The 15,606-nt window shown below is 46.5% G+C and overlaps 1 pseudogene; it reads left to right on the top strand.

Moving 5' to 3' along the window:
• The first annotated feature begins 2,163 nt into the window (after positions 1-2,163).
• Positions 2,164-11,677, top strand: LOC144695140 (major histocompatibility complex class I-related gene protein-like; annotated as a pseudogene).
• Positions 11,678-15,606: the final 3,929 nt, after the last annotated feature.

Below are 15,606 nucleotides of genomic sequence, written 5' to 3'. Positions count from 1 at the left end.
ATTTCTGTTTGAAGAAAACCGGCTTTGACACCGATTTTATGACAATGTACCCTTTAGTTTATAACACCAACCTTGATCTTCCTACCATAATGAATCACTTCATACCGCCCTGCATCAAATTTCATCTGCCATGCATCCACCCGTTCCATTAGCCTCTCTATATTCTTTTGAAGTCAATTACTACCCTCCTCGAATTTCAAAATTCTTGCAAGTTTAGTGCCATTGGGTAATTTTCAGGTTGTTTCTTGCACACCCAAGTCTAGGTCATTAACATGGATCAATGACAACAGTGGTCCTAACACCAATTCTGATTAGTCACACAGTGTATCGTTCTCCAGTCTGAAAAGCAACCCTTCACCAGAATTCTCTGTTTCCTGTCACTCTGTCATCTTATTACTTCTTCTGCCACTGTCCCATTTATGCCATGGGCTTCAACTTTGTTACAAGCCTGTTACTAGGCACTTTATCAAACACCTTTTGGACGTCTAAGTACACATCAATTGCATTGCCCTCATCAACCCTTGCTGTTACCTAATCAAAAAACTAAATCAAGTTAGTTAAGCACAATTTGTACTTAAAAAAAAACTTGCTGGTTTCCCTTAATTAATCTACATTTTCCAACTACATACATACGAACATACGAATTAGGAGCAGGAGTAGGCCACTCAGCCCCTCGAGCCTCCTCCGCCATTCAATAAGATCATGACTAATCTGATTGTAACCTCAACCCCACATTCCTGCCTATCCCCGATAACCTTTCACCCCCTTGTTTATCAAGAATCTATCCAGCTCTCCCTTAAAAATATTCAAAGACTCTGCTTCCGCTGCTTTATACGAAAGAGTTCCCTACCCCCTGAGAGAAAAAATATTCTCCTCATCTTTACCTTAAATAGGCTACCCCGTATTTTTAAACAGTGATCCTTAGTTTGAGATTCTCCCACAAGAGGAAACAACCTCTCCACATCCACCCTGTCAAGACCCCTCAGGAACTTAAAGCTTTCAACCAAGTCTCCTCTTACTCTTCTAAACTTCAGCGAATACAAGCCTAACCTGTCCAATCTTTCCTCATAAGATAACCTGCCCATTCCAGGTATTAGTCTAGTAAACCTTCTCTGGACTGCTTCTAATGCATTTACATCATTCTTCAAATAAGGAGACCAGTATTGTACACAGTACTCCAGATATGGCCTCACCAATGCCCTGTACAACTGAAGCTTATCCTCCCTACTTTTGTAATTAATTCCCCTCACAATAAATGATAACATTCTATTAGCGTTCACAATTACCTGCATACTACCCTTTTGTGATTCATGCACTAGGACACCCAGATCGCCCTGAATCTCAGAGCTCTGCAATCTCTCACCATTTAGAAAATAAGCTTCTTTTTTATTCTTCCTGCGAAAATGGACAATTCACTGTAAATGTTGTCCTGCATTATTGATTCTTAAAGCTGCCCCACGACTAAGATTGAACTGATTGATCTGTGCTTGCTGGGTTCATCCTTAAACTGATTTTGGAAACAAGCAGTGGGGGTGGGGGGTGATTTGTTCCTTTATGGGCCCTGTGACAATTGCAGAACCACTGGTTTAGATCTAAGCTCTTCAGTCCTGCCAGATTCACTCATCAATGGTGGTGATCAATTAAACCGCTAACCAGAGGAAGAGGCACCACAGGTATCCCTATCCTTAATCCCAAGCACACCAATGCGAAGGATAAGGCTGGAGCATTTGTAACCTTTTTCAGCAAAAAGTGCCAACTGGATGATTCATCTCGACCTCCTCCCATGGTCCCCAGGGTCACAAATGCCAGTCTTCAGCCAATTCGATTCACTCCACATGATGTCAAGAATAAAAGAGAAAGATCTAGAATCTAAAGCAAAAAGCAGGACAAATCTAATCTGTTAAACCACCTCCCTATCAGTCTAGTCTTAAGCATCAGCAAAGTGATGAAAGGGGTCATCCACAGTGCTATCAAGTGGCACTTACACAGCAGTAGCCTGCTCACTGATGCTCAGCTTGGGTTCCGCCATGGCTACTTGCCCCTTGACCTCAGCTGAGCCTTTGTCAAACCTGGACAAAAAAGCTGAACACAAGTGATAAGCTGGGCATCAAGGCAGCATTTGACTCACTGTAGCATTCAGGACCCCTAACAAGATTGAAGCCGATGGGAATCCGGGGGAGATCATCCATTGGTTGGAGTTACACCGAGCACGAAGAAAGATAGTTATAGTTATTGAAGGCCAATCGTTTCAAGCCCCTGCTGCCAGAGTTCCTCAGGGTGGTGTCCTAGGCTCAAACATCTTTGTCTGCTTCATCAATGATCTTCTATCCATCATAAGGTCAGAAGTGAGGAGTTCACTAGTTATTGCACTATTTTCAGCACCATTCGCAACTCCTCTGATACTGAAGCAAGTCATGTCCATATGCAGCAAGACCTGGACAATATCCAGGCTTAGGTTGGTAAGTGGCAAGTAACATTCGTGCCACACAAGTGCCAGGCACTGACCATCTCCAACAGGAAAGAATCTAATCGTCTCCCTTTGACATTCAGTGGCATTGCTATCACTGAATCTCCAATTATCAATACCCTGGGACTGCCAGTGGTAAGAAACTGAACTGGACCAGCCATGCAAATATTATGGCTACAAAAGCAGGTCAGATAGTGGGAATTCTGCAATGAGTAACTGACTTCCTGACTCCATAAAGCCTGTCCACCATCTACACTTTGAGCTTCTCCTTCAGTGCCCTAAATGGCTCAATGCTACTGACTGGGGAGATGGTAATGTCGCTGGACAAGTAATCCACAGGCCCAGGCTAATGCTCTGGGGACATGGGTTCAAGTCCCAACACGGCAGCTGGTGGAATTTAAATTCAATTAATAAATCTGTAATTGAAAGCTAGTTTCGGTAATGTTGACCATGACAATTATCATCGATTGTCGTAAAATCCCATCTGGTTCACTAATGTCCTCACCCAGTCTGGCCTCCATGTGACTCCAGACCCCAGCAATGTGGCTGACTCTTAACTGCCCTCTGAAATGGCCTAGCAAACCACTCAGTTCAAGGGCAATTAGGGATGGGCAACAAATGCTGGCCTTGCCAGTGATGTCCACATCCAGTGAAAGAATTAGATGTTCGGAGGATTCTTTAAGTATACATTGGGTTCTTGGATCCTTTAAATATGTAAATTTGTTTGAAGAAGCCTTTGAAATATACAGGTTGACATCCAGGAGTCGTTTAACTCTTTTTTTTCAGAGTCAACCAAATAAACTAAATTAACAAAATCAGGGACAAAACAAAGACAGCCCCCTAAATTAGGGAACTGCAAAACCAAAGACAAACTTTAAAGGAAACTTGCAAACATTAAATCAAAATGTGATTAAGAGGGTTGATAAAGCACCCCAGCCCCCGCGGTGCCCACCGGGCATGGAAGGCCTCGGCGGTGTTGGCAGACACCGCATGTTCCCTCTCCAGGGACACCCGGCTGTGAATGTAGCTGCAGAAGAGGGGCAGACAGTCGGGTCAGATGACCTCCTCGATCGCCCACTGCCTGGACCTGTTAATGGCCATCTTGGCCAGGAGCAGGTTCACGAGGAGGTCCTCCTCCATCTCGGCCCCCTCTACACTGGGTGCCCGCAGGAGTCCTTTAACACTGTCGGCTACCAATGTGATATTTGACGAGGTGGTGCGGGATAATGGGTGGGGTTTCTCAGTCAACTGGATCTGATTGACTGCATACATTTGGTTGACAGGGATCCACTCCTTCCAGCTGATGGCCAGCTGTGACCTGAGGGATGATGGGACCACGAGTGGCGTCTCACAGTTCGGATAGGATGGACAAGATTACATGACATTTGACAAAGATCAGCTGGTGTGGTTCACACCAGTGCCATGGAGAGAGAGCACCATGATATGGTGGCAGCACATCAGGGCCTGGAATAATCAGCAATGGAAGTTTTACCTGGAGGGGGAGTGCATTGACTGGCTGAAGGCATACCTAGAATACGGACAGAAGCTGCTGTGAGTTGGTGAGTGAGGGGGGTCTGCGAGTCGGTGAGTGAGGGGGGGTGTGATCCTGAGAGTTGGTGAGAGAGAGAGGACTGAGGCCTGGCTTTTCATGCTCTTGAGTAGAGGGGGCGGGAGAGTGGATAATGGGAGTCGGGAAAATTCCTGGCTCGGCCTGCCCACCTCAGGAGAAGGTGCCCAGAAAGGTGGATCTTGGTTGCCAGGGGGCATGTGCAGGCCGGCCAACAGAGGAATAAGGAATTGGTGGCAGCCACAGCAGCTGCCGGGTACAGAGGAGGGCTGTGTAAAAGGCCCGTTTCAGTGCAGTGGGACTTCGTCCCTGGTAAAATAAAAGCACAAAGGCTTTCAATCCTCACACCCCCACCCCCCAACACTCCCCATGCCTCATCCATGCAATCTCGTGTCTTTCCATGCCAAACTCTGCCCTTCCATCCACACCCCATGGCCCCTCATGCCACCATGTCAAGCGATGACACTTCCAGCCCATTGACCCACTATACACCGTATAGAACCAATGAACCCTCTAGTGACAGAAGGGGGTGCTTAAAAAAAGCTTTTTTAAAAAAAGTTATTGATTAATAACTTTGTACTACATTGGGGAAAAATGTCATTTCACTACGAGCCAATAAATTGTCCTGATCCTTTAAGGCATGAATATCAAAAACCACAAACCCTTGAACCCACTTAATGTTGTGTAAACAATCGTTGTGAAATTGACAGCCGAAATCAGAGAGCCTGAGATGCCAATTAATATTTTCTCTGTGGCGGAGGTGTTTCAACAAGCTTAATGGATGTCTGGGCCCTCAGCCAAGGATACATAATGAGGCAATCATTCATCCATCCATTTTCACTTCTCCTGGCGGCAGTAAGCTGAGCAGGGCCGTCCAGACTTCTCTTTCCCCAGCCACAGGTTGCAGCTCCTCCTGGTGGATCCCCAGGGCAGCTGAGATGTGTAATCCTCCCAGCGTGTCCTGGGTTGGCCTCGAGGGCTCCACCCAGTGGGGCGTGCCTGGTACAGCTCCAGCGGGAGACTACCAGGGGGCATCCTTATCAGATGCCCAAACCACCTCAACTGGACCCTCTCGATCCGGCGGAGCAGCGACTCTACTCCGAGGCTCTCCCTGACTGCCGAACTCCTCACCCTGTCCCGAAGAGTACACTCAGCAACCCTGCGGAGAAACTTCATTTCCACCGCTTGTACCCACAATCTTATCCTCATTGGTGAGGATGGGGACATCGATCAACCAGTAAACCCAGAGCTTCGTCCCAAAACTCACCTCCCGCTTCACCACCACGGACCGGTAGAGCGCCCACAGAACTGCAGCCTCGGCACTGATCCGCTGGTCAATCTCACGCTCTCCCCCTGCCATCGCTCCCGAACAAGATCCCGAGATACTTGAACTCCTCCACTAAGGGAAGCCGTTCCCCACCGCTCACCTGGAGAGAGTGACCCACTCTTTTCCGGGAGAGAACCATGACCACAGATTTGCATGATCCGATGAACCTTGGAGCTGTGTCGCCTGGAAGCCAGCACTCCTGCTGGGGTCTCCCTCGGCCAACAAGTGCAAGGTGAGGTTCCAGACAAAAAGCGGCCCACCAAAGATCTCCCCATAGATGGTCCTAGAAATAACACAGAGAACCTCGCTCCGGGTCAGGGATACTGGGACCCACCCTTGGAGCCAGGCCTGTGGGGAGGGGGGCTTGTGTTTTCCACCCACGTAACCGGCTGGACTCAGCCCGAAGTGGCTCTGTGCAGCTGCCTTGCAAGGCGAAGGGTGGGGGTGGGTTGCGATGCAGCATGACAGTGAGCGAGAGCGGGACAGATCGACACTGCGATCATACAATATGAATAAATTCTATTTTTCTTTGAAAAAGGCTTTTTTTTAACACATCCTGCTGTCACTATAGCATAAATACTGATCGGGTGGAACACTGAGTCAGAAAAAGTGCTATCAAATCCCCGGTCCGTCTATAGCTGAAGAAACTATGCGTAGATCTGAGCACCAAAGGTTGGAATTCTCAATTGACAAATTACGATATTTCTTACAATTTGAAATGATGGATGCTGCTAAATTTAAATAAAACGTTGGACAAATTTAATTTAAAAAAACACAGCAGCTGCCTAACTACCTAAAGAAAAAACTGACTCAGACACGAAAATAAGCGATTCCGTTTAGCCTTATGACCACTTGCAGATCCAATTCTAACTAATGCCTGCTGGCTGATGCCAAAAGCTGCTTCTCTATTCTTTCGATGAGTTTTCCTACATCCAAAGCACAGCTTCACAAAAGTCACAATGTTCCCAGTTCTGACCACATCTAAAGGTGAAGAAAGGTAATGAGGTAATGATTTGGCATTTAACTTGGTGACTCCATTCCAAGGTCTGTTCGCCCTTGCATGGTGTGAAGTCCAATGTGGCAGCTGTGGCGCCCTCCCCCTTCAACTAAATATGTCACGAAATGTAACTTTCACCATGAAAGTTTCACACAAACCACAAAACTACTAGTTTGGTGTACGCCGTGAGCCCTCCCCACCTGTGCATTTTCCACTCCAAGTCTGGCTGAGTGCAGCTTCTTTACAACAGTTTCCTGTTGGCTCTCCACCTCATGGAGGGAAGCCTCGCTTTTCCCTCTTCATCTGCCTCTGGTTTGGGAGCTCGCCTCCTGGGCTCCCAGAGGAGATGCAGCTGCATCTACGCTCCCTACATCGCGGAGAGCTCTCTCTTTCTCCCTCTCTGTCTCCTTCTCCCTCTCTCTGTCGGAGGGGAGCCGTGTTTTTGGATATCTGGGTCATATATATATGTTTGTGTGTGTGTCACTCTCTTGTATATCTTGGGCCTCTTAATCTGAGAAACGGCAATTACGTCCGCTATCACTTTGCCGTGAGAATATCCTTCCATGAATCATGAGGAATCCTTCGCATAATCTGCGGTTGCACTGCATTTATCAAGAAAATTGCGGAACAAAATGAATTTCCTGCTTATTAGGGACTTCAAAACCAGCCTCTATAGAGTAATTTACACCAGCCTAAATTTATACCTTCCTTCTGTTATTTTGTGCACTGTAAACCACCCGTTTGTAAATTCTATTGGCACTGCTTTATGAGACAAAAGATCAGCTAGAAGTGCATCGATGTCAGAATATTGCTGATAAGAGACATGCTCTCTTAGCTTTTCACCTTGCATGCATCAAGACACTTCTATCCTGATGAGTGCAGCATGAAAAGCTTCAACAGTATGTCTCTTTTTTCAGCAATACTCAAGATTCTGTACTACCAAACAACTAGCTGTTAAAATGTAGTTTAACATTGAACTAAAACAGTTGTGGATATATGTGCTCTACTGATTAGCTTTTCACTTGTTGATTCTGTACTTGGTGGATACTGGAAGAGGATAAAGGATAAGCAGGTGTCAGAATATTAATTAAATGTGAAAATCCAACCAAAGGTACCCGTACGTACATTAATATCACTGCTGAATGCAGATTGGGACTTTATCCACTGGATAAAGTGCTCTAAAGCATCAGGATCCTTATACACCACTGATCAAGTAATGATCGCTTAACTTTTCAGGCCAAAGCCCTATTATTAATCGCTTCATTAATAATGTACTTAGTTGACTTAGGAAGGGAGTGGGGACTGGGAGTCAGTCAGTGAGGGGAGACTGAGAATTGGTGAATGAGAGAGAAACTGAGAATCAAACAGTGAGGGGGGAACTGAGAGTCGGTGAGTGATGGGGGACTGTGAGTCAGGAAGTGAGGAGGACTAATTCATCGAGTGAGGGTGGACTGATAGTCTGTGAGTGAGGAGGGAACAGAGTTACTGAGTAATGGGAGGAACTCAGAATCGTTGAGTGAGGGGTAAATGAAAGTAAGTGAATGAGGGAGGGACTGGGAATCAGTGAAGGGGGAGGTGCCTGGGACTCTCTATCTTGAGGTTCTTGTACCGATTCCTCTTTCTTTCTCTCTCAGTTGCCCCCGTCGTGTTCTTCACCCGTCTGGGTGATTCTAACCTGCTGTCCTGTGTCGTCACCGGGTTTTACCCTCAGGCCATCGAGGTGACTCTGTGGAGAGACGGAATGTTGATCGATGAGACCCTGTCCACTGGGATCTTACCCAATCACGACAGGACCTACCAGATCCGGAAATGGATGGAGTTTGATCCGGAGGATCAGGCTGAGTATTCCTGTCGGGTGGAACACAGCGGGCTGGAGGAGGAGAAGGTGGTGATTTATGGTAAGACTGTTTCTCACTGTTAGAGAGAACCCAGCCTCAGACCAGGATCACAGGAGGGAGGGTCAGTGCTGAGCTGACAGCCCAGGACAGGCAGAGGACCAGAGAGAGGGAAATAAATATAAATTTTCAACATGTCAAAGTCATCACAACGTTTATAGAGAACAGGAATCGATACTATGCTGAGATATTACAATGTGACAGGGCCCAGTGTATCCTAGGATATTACAGTACGACAGAGCCTGGGGTATCTGGGATATTACAGTATGAGAGGACCTGGTGTATTCTGTAATATTAGAACACAAAAGGACCCAGTATATCCTGGAAAATTACAGTATGACAGGTCCTGGTGTATTCTGGGATGTGGTGGCATAGTTGCATTGTCATTGAACTAGTAATCCAGGGACCCAGGATAATGCTCTGGGGACCCGGGTTTGAATCCCACCACGGCAGATGGTGGAATTTGAGATTTTTTTAAAATTTGGTGGGTCTGATGATGGCCATGAAACCATTGTCGATTGTCATAAAAATCCATCTGGTTCACTAATGTCCGTTAAGAAAGGAAATCTGCTGGTCTGGCCTACATGTGACTCCAGACCCACAGCAACGTGGTTGCCTCTTAAAATGCCCTCTTAACAAGGGCATTAGAGATGGGCAATGATTTCTGGGCTAGCCAGCGATGACCACATCCCATGAATAAATAAAAAAAAACCTGGGATATTACAGTACGATGGGACCTGGTGTATCCTGGGATATTACATATGGGCAGGACGCAGAATATCCTGTAATTATAAAATAATCAGATTGACATCAATCATATGAATGATATTGGAATTCTTACTGAAAGAGAGAATAGAAGAACGTTTAGAAATGAGAACTATATTGATGAATAATCAGCATGGATTTCGATTGGTAAGCATTTTGCTTGACCAAACTTAATGAAATTTTGAGAAGACGATGGAGAGAATAGACAATGGTAATGCAGTAATTTATCAGCAGCTTCAAAAGACCTTCAATAAGCTGCCCCATAATAGACTAATGAATAAGGTCAGAGAATGTGGAGGCAGAGGACAAGTGGCAGGCTGGATTGCTAGCTGGGTTCAAGAGAGAAAGCAGAGAGTGGGAGTAAAGGATAGTTATTCAGGGTGCCAGAAGGTGGGAGATGGTGTTCCACATGGATCAGTGCTGGGACCACTGCTGTTCACAACTTACATTGATGGCTTGGTGTCGAAAGCACAATCTCCAAATTTGTGGATGGTATTAATTGTGGGGGATTCGTTGATATTGAGGAGGACTGCAACAGATTAATAGGAATATAAAATTGCCGAACGGGCAAATAATTGGCAAGTGAAGTTCAACACAGATGAATGTGAGGTAGCACGTTTTGGTAGGAGGAATAGGGAGGTCACTTGTTACTTGGAAAGTGTGTGTCTGGATGGGGTAGAGGGACAAGGGGGATTCGGAGTAAAAGCACATCAATCACTAAAAGCTGTGCCACAGGATCACAAGGCCAACCAAGCTCTAGGATTTATTTCCAGACTAGGGATAGAATTGAAAAGTAGGGAAGTAATGCTCAACCTGTATCGAGCTTTGGTTAGACAACATTTAAGAGCACTGTGTGCAGTTTCGGTCACCAGATTATAAAAATGGGTATAAAAACAGGGGTACTGGAGAAGGTGCAGAGAAGATTTAAAAGGATGATTCCAGAAATATATGGGCATGTATATCTAGAAAAGATTGAACAGGGTGGATCTCTTCTCCCTTTAAAAAAGAGGGTTGAGGGGTGTGCTCATAGAGGCCTTTAAAATGATGGAAGGTTTTGACAGAGAGAACGTTTCCTCTTGTGGGGAGGAGCGTAACTAGAGGCCGTCAATATGAGAAATCTGATGGGGAATTCGGGAGAAATGTCTTCACTCAGAGAGTGGTGAGAATGTTGAAGCCGCTACCACAGGGAGTGGTTGAAGGGAATAGCGGAGGTCAATTTAAGTGGAAGCTGTACAAGCATATGAGGGAGAAGGGAATAAAAGGTTACCCTCATAGATTGAGATGAGCAAACATGGGAAGAGGGTAGAGAAGTATATACGGCAGCATAGACAGGTTGGGCTGAATGGCCTGTCTCTGTGCCACATACCTTATGTAATTCTGCTTCTCTCTGTCTCTGATTCTCTGAATCTCTCTCTCTCTCTCTGATTCTCTCTCTCTTATTCTGTCTCTCTCCCTGACTTTTTCTCTGATTCTCTCTCTCTGTCTCTCTCTCCCTGATTTTCTCACTCTCTCCCTCCCTCTCTCTCTCTCTCTCTCTCTCTCTCTGTTTCTTTCGCTTTCACTGATTTTCTTTTTTCTCCCTCTCTAACAGATCTGAAGTCTCACTTCCAGGTTCCTCTTACTATCTGGATTGTACTTGGTGTCTTTGGGATCCTCGCTCTCACCATTGTGGCTGTCATCATCTACAAGAAGAAAGGTAGGAATTGGAGAGAAAATGGCAGCCCCTCACTGGGGAGTTCAGGGTTTTGGAGGGATCCTGGGGGTGTAGCCCAGGATGGGGGGTTACACAGACTATGGGTGGAGGGTCTCAGTTTGTGGAGGAGTGGCCCAAGGTGGTGGTCTGTTCCACAAGAGCAGGTGGAAGATCCAGAATGGGTAGAAGCGACCCAGGGTTGGGGTTAGAGGCTCACAATTGAAGGGGAGGCTCCCATGGGTTTCTGAGAGGGTTTCATATTGGGGGAGATGGGCTCAGGTCAGGGTGGGAGCGATGGGCTTAGATCAAGGAGGGAGATAGGAACTCAGGTGAGGGTGGGACTGAAGGCTCAGGTCAGGGCGGGGGAGGGGCTCATTTCAGGGCACAGTGAGGGGCTCAGGTCAGGATGGGAGTGAGGGGCTCAGGTCAGGAGGAGACTGAGATGCTTGTGTCAGGGTGGGCATGAGGGGCTCAGGGCTCAGTTAGACTGACTCATTGTGAACCAGGGTCTGTCTTTCCCATTGACTCGGAGTTCCAGTCTCTGTTCCCTCTGATTTTCTGTCAGTCTCTCGTCATTCATTGAACATTCCTTGTTTTACAGTGAGAGGGAAGAGCGGCTACAATCCTACAGACAGCAAGCTGATCATCAAACATCCTCTGGATCTCTGTGTAACTGTGTGAATCAGTGTTCATTCTGTGTCAGATACACTCAGGAGCTCATTGCTGTCTCGCTCTTCCTCTCTGACTACATCTCTCTCTTCTTTCTCTGTCTTCATGTATGTCACTCTTTCTTTCTCTATCTGTGTCGGACCTCTGTGGATCTTTCTGTCTCTCTCTCTGTCTGCGCATGTATCTTGTGCCCTGATTCTGTCTCTATGATAATAAACAATCTTTCTAATGCCTCTCCTTCCTTTAACAGCTTCTGATAAAGGGGACTCGTCATCCGTTTCCTCATGCAGTTCCTGAGGTATGAATAGCCTTGGTCAATAGGGGGAGCAGATTCCTTCTAACTGGGTGTATGATGTCTGGTGATGATTGTACAATGTAGTGGGTAGAATCTGAGCTCAGTGTCTGTCCTTCCCTGTATAGTCACTAAAGAGCAGCTCATACAATTCAACACTGAGCTTTGAGACTGGCTTTCAGGAGATGACGGGTCCCGTACGGTCTGAAGCTGGAGTTATCGTGGGGGGGGCGGGGGTGCTAGGAGCGGGGGGAAGGGCGGTGGGAGTGGGGGTAGGGGTGGAGGTGGGAACGGGGTGTAATAGAAACATCTGGGAACACCTCACCCTGGACGTAAACAGCTGTCAGCCGTTTAACTTCCGTAAGGGAGCCGAGATTCCTAGAGTTTTTGCTGAAATTGGTTACTTGGGTTAAGTGTTCCTGCTCTCCCGGGATTCTGAATTACTAAGTGCTTGAGGAATGACGTGTGCTGGGTGGGTGATGGATCTGACGGAGAACTCGGAGCAGTTCAGAGCTCCAGATCATAAGGAGATACATCGGTCTTGGTGGGAGAGCAGCGTAGATTTCCCAGAATGAAACCTGGACTCCAAGGGTTAAATAATGAAGCGAGATTAAACAAGCTAGGATTGTATTCCCTGGAATTTAGAAGGTTTGAGGGTGATTTATTTGAGGTTTACAAGATATTAAAGGAAATGAATATGGTAGACAGAGAGAAACCATTTCTGCTGTTTGGAAAGCCTCAGACTAAGGGCCATAGTCTAACTAGAGGCAGACCTATTGAGATAGAAACCAGGGCCTCAATTTTTCAGTGGTCGGGTGTGCGCAATCGGTGGGCCTGGGAGCGGATGGGATATGGGCCACCTGCCGCGATCGGCCCCCAACCATGATTTCGGGGGAGCGCACGCTAAAATGCTCAATGCTGCTGGTGGCAGGAAGGGTGGAGGAGGGGAAAGAGGGCAGGCGCCGATGTAACCGAGGGTGCATGTGAGTGCTTCACAAGAGCTCCCTGAAGGCAGACAGTCGCCCCAGGCAGCTGCAGACCCCCACAGACTAAAGGAGGTGAAAAAATGCTACAAAATTAGTCCATGCAGCACAATCAGGCACATGAAAGCACACCTCATAAAAAAGAACAGTATCCAGATATCTCTTTTCATCCTATTTCCCCACGGAGATTCCATCCCGCCCTGGATCGAGGTTTGAGCAGAAATGTGAATGTCGCCTGGGGGAATGGCCCATCCACCAACTGTAAATGTGGACAGGCCATGTGAAATCACTGTTGATTGCATCATTAATGGGCTTAATTGCCCACTTAATAGTCAGCGGGCATGGGCCCGCCGAGTGAAATATCGCGCGAGCGCGCATTGACGTCAGGTCGCTTGCCCGATGTCACCTTGAGCTATTTCACATCCGTTCGGGTCAGGCGTGTGCTCGCTGGTGGGAGGTAAAATTCTGGCCCAGGAAATGGTGGTGAAAGTTTGAACCCTCTTTCTCAAATGTGAATTGATGCCGGATCAACTGTTTATACTTTTGCCTAACAGGAATATATAAATCTGAAAATTTAGGCACATGGACCAAAGGCAGTTGTTTATGGAGTTAGGTCAAAGATCGACCATGATCTTATTGAATGATGGAGCAGTCTCGAGGGGTTAAATGGCCTCTCCCTGTGGATTTTGCCGGTAGTTAGGCTGTTGGTCTGATGGGTTTTTCTGGTGTTTGGGGGGTTTGACGGGCTTTGCTGCTGGTATTTGTGGGGAAGGTGCTGGGTCTGCTGGTTTTCATCGCTGTGTAACCATCTGTTTCTTTCTGTTCCCCAGTGGCCTCCCATGTTCCGGATGATAGTCCAGGACCACCAGTTCCCAAGATCAGCTGGAGGAGTGGATGAGATAAGGCCAATGGCCGTGCCACAGACACCACCATGTCAACCAGTGCAACACGAATATGTGTGTATCCCTTGAACAGACATTCATCATTGGGATGGTCCCAGACTTCAGGCTGAATATCTCTTCACCTTAAGTGCACAGAGCACCCTTTCTTATACCCTTGATATACAGCAACACTTATGCAGAATGATTTAAACTAATTGTCACCTTACAATGGGGTATAAGCTGTCTAATTACCCCAGATGTCACGAACACATCTGCCTGCCCAGGTCATGTCACAGTCTCAGGATCTCTGGCTGCAACTCTTTCCCATGGTTGGACTCCGACCAGCTTGTAAACAGTCCAATGCCAAACGCGATTAAATCTGGGAAATCATGGTAGACAGCTCCCTTGTCTAGGATTCAAGGCTGAGCTGTTTTCCCTGCCGTCTATCTGGGCCTCTGAGATTCTGCTAAGATTTTTATCTTTCTCGTTCTCACAGAGCAAGCCGACAGCATTCACACTCGGCTTCAATTCCTGCCTAACTCTTTCCTTGTTGACCATTTGGTTCCTTTCAAAATCTTCACGGTTAACAAAGCATTTGATCAACGAGGACCCAAACCACAGTTTCCCATCAACTCACCTCTCAGCTTCTTTTACTCAGGGTAGACCACAAGCGAGAGTAAAAATAAATATAATTCAGTGTAAGATTCCCATCAGCTTTTTCATATCACAGTGAGTGAAAACTCTCACTGACAATGTCCATAAAGTGCGAAGTCAGATACAATAAAATTAAAGAAGTGTACGGACAATCACAATATTTAAGTTAGATCTCATTATTTACCATGTAAATCAGATGTAGGCATTCCCAAGCTCACCACCCTGCTCTCATGCCCTCATGTCCGTCCTTGGCCTGCTGCAATGTTCCATTGAAGCCCAACACAAACTTCGGAACAGCACCTCATCTTCCGATTAGGAATTTACAGCCATCCGGACTTAACATTGAGTTCAACATCTTCGGATCATGAACTCTGTCCTCCATCTTGATATTTTTTCCCAACCCCCTCCCCCCACTCATTCTTATGTTTTGCTCTCACAGAGCACTGACCCTTGTTCTGCTATTAACACATTTTGCTATGAGACCTTTATGCCACTATCAGCACCTTATTTAGTCTTTAACACTACCATTAGCACTCCCTTTGTCTTGTGTTAATCTCTCCTGACCTCCCACCTATCTCTGACCTTCTATTTTGTTCCACCTGCTCCACCCCCTCTCATCAACAGTGTAAAACCCATCACATTCCTACCTCTCTTCAGTTCTGAGGAAGAGTCACACGGACTCGAAAGGTGAACTCTGTTTCTCTCTCCACAGATGCTGCCAGACCTGCTGAGTTTTCCAGCGTTTTCTGTATTTTTTTATTTCTTGCAGAGGGAGCCTGTGCAATAATGTTTCTGGGGACTGATGTTTGGTTTATGCTTTTCAAAGTGGGATCTGCCCCTGTAATTTTGTCTTCCCTACAGATTCTATAATAGAGGAGGTCCCATCTCCACTTCCTGTCCCTGTCTCTACAGTCCTCATTTCAAAATGAATCCACCTGGGGTGGGGTGGCGGGGGGTGGGTGGGGGGCTGCATTTTGACTCTCTTAAGGATGAGATTATCAAGGATAATTGATAACGATAAACAAACAGATGGCACGAGTTTCAAAATAAAAGGTGGAGATTTTCAAAGCTCCCGGCATTCTTTGAGGAGATAACATACACTGTGATGGGGAAATGTGATGGATGTAGAGTACATGGACTATAGGAAAACCTTTGACAAGTTACCACAAGGGTGGGGATTATCAGAGAATATTAAATTAGCATTTTGCATCCGTCTTCACAAAAGAAGGTTTTCTTTTTGCAGGATCCAATGCCCCTATACATTTCCAGCCCAACATTGCAGATTAGGGTCTGGACTGCAGGAAGTTGACAACCAATAACCTTCAAGGCCCTGTCCAGCTCTACCTCCTCAAGCACTGATTCCTGCCTTTGACATTTCTAGTATTTCCATGTAGAGTTTAATCACTGTAGACACTT

The sequence above is a fragment of the Cetorhinus maximus genome, chromosome 21, assembly GCF_964194155.1.
Source record: "Cetorhinus maximus chromosome 21, sCetMax3.hap1.1, whole genome shotgun sequence".
Taxonomy (NCBI): Eukaryota; Metazoa; Chordata; class Chondrichthyes; order Lamniformes; family Cetorhinidae; genus Cetorhinus; species Cetorhinus maximus.
Note: the sequence above shows the minus strand (reverse complement) of the source record. Positions and strands in the feature narration are given on the sequence as shown.